We start from the raw sequence: 9,788 nt of genomic DNA on the forward strand, positions 1-9,788 counted from the left end.
GGCCCCTCAATGGCGAACTGCACCTCCGCCGTATGTCGGCACCGCGTTGCACTGTCTTCGGGATCGGCCCACGTATGGGGAGTGCTTAATGCCTGCTTCACCTCCGCCGCTGGTCGGCCTGACATGGCGTTACATTCGGGATCAGCCCACGTATGGGGAGAGCTGAACGCTTGCTGCACCTCTGCTGCGGGTGAGGCCGGTATTACGCTATCTTCGGGATTTTGCTCTATACGCGGACGCGATAGTGGGGAAAGTAGCCCTTAAGAGGAACCTTTAGCTCTGGTGGTCCTATATAAATACATGTAAAAGGAGAATTCGTTTTTCTCCACAACCACTGCATCAAATTTTACAAGGTTTGTTGCACTTAGAAGAAACACTTAAAATCTAGTGACTGTTGGTTTAGAATGTTTTATTTAGGTCATCATTTGTTTATTCAAAATTGGCAAAAATCACAAATTTTCAGAAAACGAAACCAACTTTACAACTCTGTCTTTCGGCAATCAAAACTGATATCACAATTCTGTACATTGCATGTAACAGCACATCTAAAGCGGACAAAATTGATATATTACGCATGAATCTAAAAAAAATTAGTAATGTGGAAATACAGCTTTAGCACAACCCTTGTTCACAACGTAACGACTTCACGTAAGATATAAATCGGCATATTGGATTTGTCCGCTTTGAATTGTCTAAAGGATTCTGTTTACATTACCGCGATATCAGTTCTTGATGCGGAGTTATTAATTTGTAAACTTCGTGCTTCTGTATTTTTCGCACTTTCGAATTTTTGAAAATCTTTTACCAGAATTCAAGCCCTAAATAGAAATTCCGCTTCCAATCGTCACTAGAATTTACCTTCCTCTCCCGAATCTAGCAAAATTTATTAAAATCGGCCCAGGGGTTATCTCAGAAAATCGTTTCGGCGTTTTACATTTATGTGAATAGGCCACGTCGGAGTTGGGCCCGAGTTAAAGCATACTCTTAACGACTTCGTTGTAAAAAAAAAAGCCGTCAATATCGCCGCCTCAGATTTTGTCATGATGGCACCGCCACCATCGGCCCGGCTCCGTGAGCAGCTACCAAGCTGTTCACTTTCGTTATCTTCCTTCCCACGGCGGCAGTGCACTGTCTTGATGCCGACGACACGCTAAATCTGCACCATCATTCCGTCATGCATCTCTTCTGCGAACAAGCAAGCTTTCGGCGGCACGCGTTCACTGCCGTATTGACATTAAAGCTTTAAAATGCTTGCCTTCGAGAAAGCAGCGTGAATAAAAATGGAACGCGACTATGTGACCATGGGGAACATGTTCACGGGGCCATGCTATTGATGACAGCATCACAAAAGGCTAGATGTGGTCAGGTTGACTTTACAGGTTTGGAAGGAATGACTGACGGGCTAGTTGCTTCATTATCACATAAACAACAGCGCCTAATGTTAGCGCAGTTTGTGTGTGGTTCCCCCTGCGTGTGTCCCGTCGTGAAGTGCTGTTCTTTCTGTGACTTTACAGATGTTCTTTTTCTGCATCAGTTACGTCTTCCAAGAGTGTTTACTTGGAAAATGTTTGTTCGTATTGCTCTTACAGAAGCATATTTAGTCGAAATTTGTTCGCTTGGCTGCTTAATCTCGAGGACGGGCTCCAAACTGCTCATTTTCTTTAACCACGTAAAAACCATTACTGAAAATTTAATTAACGTAGCTTTGTTAATTACGCAAACAACTTCTTAACTTACTCCGCATCTAGAGGTTACCAATCTGAACACTTGAATGATAAAATGATGTTAACATTGTTTGCATCGTTCGAATAGTTTTGTTTCGTGCAGTTAAAAGCAGCCGGCATATTGATGGTGCTGTATATAGGCTTCTTATAAAGTAAGTGTGAAAGTTTGGACAGCTTATCTTGGCACAAATCAACTTCATGAGCTTAAGCACATGACCCAACCTTGCACGTCTGTCTTTACAACCGATTCTCATACATTGTACAAGAAGCACCTCAGCGCTACGGTGCATCCCACAAGGTGTGCGAGAACACTGTGCGCGCTCCCGATTAGGTTTCTGAGCGTTGGTGGCATCAGACTCGGTTTCCTGGCATCATAAGGAATAAAAACAGCTTCCTGGAGGGAAGTATTGGGTACATTTTCAGCACTTTGTACATATGGATCAGCACGGATATGTACGTTAGAAGGAAAAGTACTGAAATATTAAGGTGAGGGTTTCGCTGCATGTATTTTGGCTGTCTAATGTTAAGATCTAAAGAAAAAATGCTTTGATTTTGTGACAATTAATGTTGACATGAAATATGAGCTCCGACACAGTACCCGTGGTGAAACTGGCCCCTGGAATACAGGGCTACATTAAACCACGATATGCTGGTTTGATAAATACCAGTAATTGTAAAGTGGTTTCTCTCTTGAATTTCCTGTATGTCAATCGGCGCCGCCGTGCAGTGTTGGGGGCCCTTTTTATACCACCAGCACTATGTTTCAGCTAATATTGAAAGCAACTCTATTCTTTCTTCTAAGGGGGGGGGGGGGGGGGCTTTTTTTAGCGTCTAACCACAGTTCCAAAGTTATCAGTTAGCTCAAGATGCGCCTGCCTGTGTTGCTAATATCCAGTATGTTGGCATGAATTCAATAGTGAAAGAGCGCTATGTTATCAGATTGCGCGCGTGAAGCGAATACTGGCGTACATTCTCCATCACATTTGCGGACCCGAGATTGCGCTGCGATGTACGAGCATTCCAATCTGACGAACCGACGCCTTGATCCGTAGATCGGAATCAGAGGAAGCACGTTGCGCGCAGCCATCGGTATCTTTGAGTGTTATTTTCTTTTCCAGTGCAAGCTCATCTTATAATGAGTAACATTCGTGACTGACTCTTTTGGAAGTGTTTTGTTCTTGACATTTCTACAACGTGAGAGTATAGAGGTGCTCCATCTTTATTGAGAGAATACTGGGAAATGAACTAGGCCTTTTCTTGCGTCTGCGTTTACACATTTACCGCACCAATTTATTTTCCATAACTTACGTTTTAATTTAGGGGGCTGTAAAGCACAGCAACCTTTTACTAACAGGATGTTTTAATAACACAGAAAATTTAAATGCTTATTAGTCGGCTTTCACTTCATGGTAAGGAATTTCAATAAAGATCTACTTACGATAATTAAAAGCCTATCCGTTTGACAACGTTTCATCTGAGTTCCCCTTTGCAAGGTGATACAGACTTGCAGATTGTTCGTATTGGGCACCTTCGACATATGTCTAACCGCCAAACAAAGGGTTATTCCGAATGTTTCATTTCAGGAAGGCGTGTTACCCTCCTGTCTTCCATTCCCGTTCGCAAACACGCATAAGACGAAAGTGCTGCGTGAACAGCGTCGTTAGTACAAGCCAACTAGCTACCGTAACTCACCTCGCCTATATCGCTGTCATTTAGGCTTAGATAAGAAATATTATTATTTTAAACTGACGCATCACGAAGCCAAAAAGAGCTGCGCGCGACCAGCCCAGCTAGGTTTCTTTCATTTCGTACATCGTCGTAGCGGCTAATAGTAGCTCACGAAGTAGAGCACTGAGTGTGGATATGGCAGAGAAGGTGTTCTATATAATGTCTCGTCACCCACCGAGAATTGCCCGCCGTGCTACTGGCCATTCCTAGGAAATTGTATATGTGACGCCCAGTTATTTGGAACACGGCAGCTTTGTTTTGCGATGGGAGAGTCCAGGTGAGAGAAAGTGTGGTTATGGAGATAAAGACACGCTATTTTCTGCAGTAACTTAGGCATGCATGGATGAATGCCTTTATTTATTGAGAAAAAGGAGGAGCAAGCATCAGTGGAAGCACGTCTCAGCAGACTGGGAAAGAAGCGGGGGACAAAGAGGAAAAGCTGGGGCCTGGGTGGCAGGCGAAGTCGCAGCTTAGAGGCGAGAGAATATAAGCAAGAGTTGGCGAAACCAGTTGAATTCCAGTGTAGATGTGTGATGTGCCGACTAAATGATTGGAGTCACCGCCCAGCATCTGTCCTTTGCGGCAGTCTAGGCTCCCACCGTTCTTGGTAACAAACCTTTACTGAAAACCTATCTTCGCAATTACTTATTCATCAGCCATGCCTAGCCACGTATTCCTTAGTGGCAGGGTCTGTGGATTACAACTACGCTGTCCCGACAAGTTACGACCATAACGTGGCGCTTGCGGTTACGGATGCCATACTCGTGACTCTTACTGTACTACTACTATACTGCGCGAATACTATAAACATGGGTTTACTGCACAAGTTAGTGAACAGACATTTTAGAACCGCGTTTTTCGCCTTACATACGCCCAACGCAAGCACCATTGTAGCATGTCACGGTGTGAGTCCCTTCAAGACAGAAGACAGGGTCTTGGGCCTCGTGCCAAACATATCCAAGCCAACAATATGATAACAATCATGCCGTCGTTTCTATGCAAAGAGGTTGTGTATTTAAACTTCTGGAGTAACAGTCCAATCCGCCACCTACGGGAGTGCGTGAAGCCGCCGGGGGCCACATTATTAGAGGAAAAGGAGTGCGGCCACAGTACGTGGCTGCGGTATACGCGCGACGCAACCTGTGCTTGCGGTTCTACGATGAAAAAATAAAATTAAACCCCTTTAGGAAGTATATCAGTCCGCCATTTTGTGTCGCAGTTGTCAAAAATAAAACGTCATGGTGGTGGGTGCCATGTGTTTTGTGTACAATATTGTTACGAGGAGTTGCGAAGAAATGGTTTTATTTACAGGAGAATTGGACGATGATGGTAGCGTGATCGTAGCGAAGCCCGGCCTCTCTAACTCCTCGTTTTCTTCGTCCTCTCTTTCTTCTCTTCTTGTCCGTGCCTTTCGTATCTGTTACATTTTCCCGCAAGCAGACGAAGCCCGTGGGGCGAGTCAGGATGTACAAGCAGGGTAGAAAGGCTTCAGGCAAGCAATATGAGTCAGCTGAGTTCTGCTTGATGGCCGACCATTGCACAGGAGGCGAGCTATGACGTGAGTGAGTTCGCTCAGGCGGTTCACAACTACAAATGGGCCTGAATATTGTGACAAGAACTCTTGGCACAATCCACGCTTGCGTTGCGGTGTCCAAAGGAGGAATAAGTCACCTTTTTGCAGCGATACTTGTACGTGACGGTCGTCGTATCGCTCTTTCGAACTACTTTGTGAGGCCAGAGTACGAAGACGAGCTATTCGACGCGCTTCTTCGGCGAGACACAAGGTCTTCGATACAGGATCATCACTGTGCAGAACGAAGGGTAAGAAAGTGTCCAGAGGGCTTCGCGGTAACCTTGCATACAGGAGATAAAATGGGCTATAGTTCGGGGTTTCGTGCTTCGCCGTGTTGTATGCATAAGTGATGAAGGGCAGCACGTCGTCCCAGTTCTTATGATTGGAGGAGACGTGCATGGCAAGCATGTTAGTCAGCGTTCTGTTTGTCCTTTCAACGAGGCCATTGGTCTGTGGATGATACGGCGTGGAATGACGGAACTGTGAAGTGCACACACGAAGTAACTCTTCAATGGCATCAGCCGTGAACTGGCGACCACGGTCGCTGATGATGACACGTGGTGGGCCATGACGAAGGACCACGGAACGGAGCAGGAAGGCCGCCACGCAAGCAGCGGTGGAAGACGGTATGGCTGCAGTTCCTGCATACCGTGTAACATGGTCTACGCAGACAATTATCCAGTGGTTCCTGTTGTTAGATAACGGGAATGGACCCAAAAGGTCAATGCCTACTTGCTCGAACGGCGTACTGGGCGGTGTCAATGGCCGAAGGGGACCCGGGGCTGCGGTGGTCGGTCGCTTGTGACGTTGGCACGTTTCACAACTAGCGACATAGCGCTTGGTTGTTTCGTACATCTTGGGCCAGTAAAAGCGCTCCTGCGTGCGGTGCAGCGTTCGTACGAAGCCGAAATGGCCGGATGTCACATCGTCATGCATGGCGCGTAGAACGTCGGAGGGGAGACTCTCGGGGACATGAAGCAGAAAACGCGCTCCATGCCCGGAGTAATTAGTTTTGTACAGCAATTTATCACGGGCAGTAAAGCGACCCCTGCCTTTAGAAGTACGATTTCTGAAGTGAAGGCGCTATAAAGACGGAGGACAAAGAAGAAACACACACACACCATCCTAACGTCGTATATTTAGAAGTACGGGCGGCGACAAAAAGCGGATCAAGGGTAACATCATCCCGTTGTTCTCGCTGAAAGTCTGCCGCGTCAGGGAACGTAGGAGTAACAGCAGCGAGACAGTCGTCAAAATTCTCAGCATCGCAGTCGGTAGTCGCAAGAGGAATCCGAAAGAGGCAGTCTGCGCCAGCGTGACGACGGCCACTCTTGTACGATACCACAAAGTCGTATTCCTGGAGGCGCAGCGCCTAACGTGCGAGGCGACCAGAGGGATCACGCAAACCGACCAGCCAGCATAAATAATGTTGGTCATCGATAATCTTGAATGGTCTACCGTAAAGATAACATCGAAACCTTTGTACGGCGAAAACGGCTGCCAGGCATCCTGTTCCGTAACCGTATATTTGCGTTCAGATTTGCTCAGACAACGGCTGGCATGTGCGACAACATGTTCTGCGCCACTGTGACGTTGTACAAGCACCGCTCCTATCCCGATTCCACTCGCATCAGTGTGAACTTCAGTCGGGCAAGATGGATCGAAGTGACGCAAGAGGAGTGCTGACGTTAGCATAAACTTCAGTTGAGAGAATGATGCGTCACACTCTGGTGTCCAATTGAAGGATGCATTTTGTCGCAAAATACTTGTCAACGGGTAAACGATGTCGGCAAACCGGGAAAGAAAACGACGAAAATACGAACATAGGCCAATGAATGAGCGGAGTTCTCGTGCTGACTGCGGTGGCTTGAAGGAGCTCACTGCTTCAATCTTACGAGGATCGGATCTGACGCCATGCTTGTCGACTAAGTGTCCCAGGACCAGTGTTTGACGTTCGCCGAACCGACACTTTTTTGAGTTTAGGACCAGTCCAGCTTTCTCAATGCAGTCGAGAACGAGGCTGAGGCGTTCGTTATGTTCTTCAAACGTGCGGCCAAAGATTACAACATCACCGAGGTAACACATGCATATCTCCCACTTTAGACCACGTAGTACTGTGTCCATGAATCTTTCAAAGGTGGCAGGAGCATTACAAAGGCCAAAAGGCATAACATTAAATTCGAATAGGCCATCTGGAGTCACGAAAGCAATCTTTTCCTTGTCGGCAGGGTCCATAGGTATTTGCCAGTACCCCGATCGCAAATCAAGTGTTGAGAAGTAAGAAGCAGCGTGTAAGCAATTAATGACGTTATCGATTCGCGGCAGTGGATAGACATCCTTCTTCGTCACTGCGTTTAGATGTCTGTAATCCACGCAGAATCTCCAGGAGTCATCTTTTTTTCGGACCAGGATTACTGGGGCTGCCCATGGACTAGATGACTCTTGAACGACACCTTTGTTCATCATCTCCTTGACTTGCTCGGCAATAACTTTGCGCTCGGACGATGACACTCGGTAGGGCTTCTGGCGGATGGGGTGTGCTGAGCCGGTATCTATTCTGTGACGAGCGCGGGACGACGGTAAATGAAGGGGTGCATCTCCATGCGTGAAGTCGAATGCGGCCTCATGCCTGGCAAGGACTTGTACCAGTGCTTGCCGTTCCGATGTACCGAGAGCCTTGCTGATCATGCCAAGCATTAGCTCTCCAGAATGGCGATTATTGCAAGGAAAGCAAGCTGTAGAGACGTCCGTAGTTAGTGCCGCTATTGAACTACATGCGGCTTCATCGAAAAGAGCGATTTTCATACCGCGAGGAAGGACAACCGGCGTGGCGGAACAGTTCAGCGCCCACAATGTGGCGACTCCTTTCGTCATTCACACGACAGAGCAGGGCGCAAGTATATTTTTTTAGCACAGTTTATGCGGAGAGGCCTAACTACAAGGTCAACACAATCAGCATCAACAGTAGTTGTAGAAACACGAACGGGCGTCAGGCACCACGATGGTACAATCACTTCATCAAGAACACTGAGTGTGTCTGTGTGCCCGTCTTCACCACCCAAGCTTTGTTCGGAATGTGCTGATATAAATAACTTGTTCAATGAGATTTCGCCACAACCACAGTCCACGGAAGCGCCGCACTGTTCAAGAAAATCGATACCAAGAATAACGTCGTGCGAACAATGAGAAAGAACAAGGAATTCCGACACAAACACTTTCCCAGCCAACAAAACACTCACAGCACAAACACCAAGGGGATGAAGCCACTCGCCGCCTACTCCACGAAAGGTAATACCGTCGTTCCAAGAAAACATAACTTTGTGGTCTAGCCGGTTTTTGAAATCGAGGCTCATCACAGACACAGTCGCCCCAGTATCAACTAACGCCATGGTCGGTATTCCATTAATCGAGACATTCACTGTGTTTTTGAACATCACAACAGGCAGAGGTATTTCTTGCAAAGACTGTCCGGCGCCAACACATCCACTGGCCGCGGATGCTAGTTTCCCGGGGGCGGTGAGGAAGAACGGCGCCGAGGGGACGGAGAGCGACGGGGACGGCTATTTGGTGGCGTCAAACTCCGCTCAGATGCTGGCGAATCACTGCGTCTGGTCTCGTGTGAGAAGTGATCCCTTGGAAGCAAATCGGTCGTCCGCAGGTCATATGAAGTACGGGTTCTGAGTGGCGAGAACATCGATGGTGTCCTACGTGATTGACGGGCTTGGCGACAATACCGAGCTATATGGCCTGTGGAACCGCAGTTGCAGCACACGGGAGGGTCGCGGTTCACAGCGTCTTCCTCGAAACGAACGGTAGACGGCTGCGGGCGGCGAGAAAGTTCGTGGCCATGTGGATAACGTGTCTCTGCTGCTTGCTGAAATCCGTTATATCTTTCATAAGTCGCGTCGTGGTAGTAGGGTCGGTGCTGTTCTTGTCGTGGCCTGACAGAAGTCGCAGGGCCTCGGGGGTAAAAACGCAGCTGCTCTCGTTGTGGCCGAGCGTCATAAGTAGGGCCTCTGTCGTGGAGACGTGACTGCTGTCGGGGCGTGAGTTCATAATCCTCAGTGCCCCTTGCCGCAGGATACGGGGGGAAGGATGCCACGTTTGGCTCAAAATCTAGGGGTAGGCGGAAGCTATGAGTGCCTGGATGTGTCACTTGCGCGTGCAGGCTGAGTTCTTCCCGAACTATTTGTCGGATCGTTGATTCAAGATCGAGGGGCTGGTTGCTGTCCACGCTTGCAACTGTCGTTACATTGGCTAGCCTGCCAAACTTCGGCGTTATGCGCCTCGTCTTTAGTTGCTCGAAAGTGCGACAGTGCCGAATGATGTCAGCGACGGAAGCGAGGCTGTCTTTTGCAATGAGGAAATTGTAAACATCCTTGGCAATTCCTTTTAGGATGTGCCTGACTTTGTCTTCCTCGGACATTCCAGAGTCCACCATCCTACACAGTTTTATTACTGCCTCAATGTAGGTCGTGCAGGTTTCGCCTGGTACTTGCGCACGTTGCAGTAGCGTCTGCTCTGCCCTTTTCCTTTTCGTCGCGGAGTCGCCGAATCGCTCTTTGATTTCCGAAACAAATCTTCCCCATGTTGTGAATGTTTCCTCGTGGTTGTCGAACCACACCAACGCAGTATCTGTTAGAAAGAACACGACGTTCGAAAGCTGAGAAGCGCTGTTCCACCTGTTGGCGGCACTCACCCGGTGATAATGGATGAGCCATTCCTCGACGTCTTCCTCCGATCTTCAGGCGAAGGGACGCGCA

Source organism: Dermacentor andersoni, chromosome 1 (genome assembly GCF_023375885.2).
Source record: "Dermacentor andersoni chromosome 1, qqDerAnde1_hic_scaffold, whole genome shotgun sequence".
Classification (NCBI taxonomy): Eukaryota; Metazoa; Arthropoda; class Arachnida; order Ixodida; family Ixodidae; genus Dermacentor; species Dermacentor andersoni.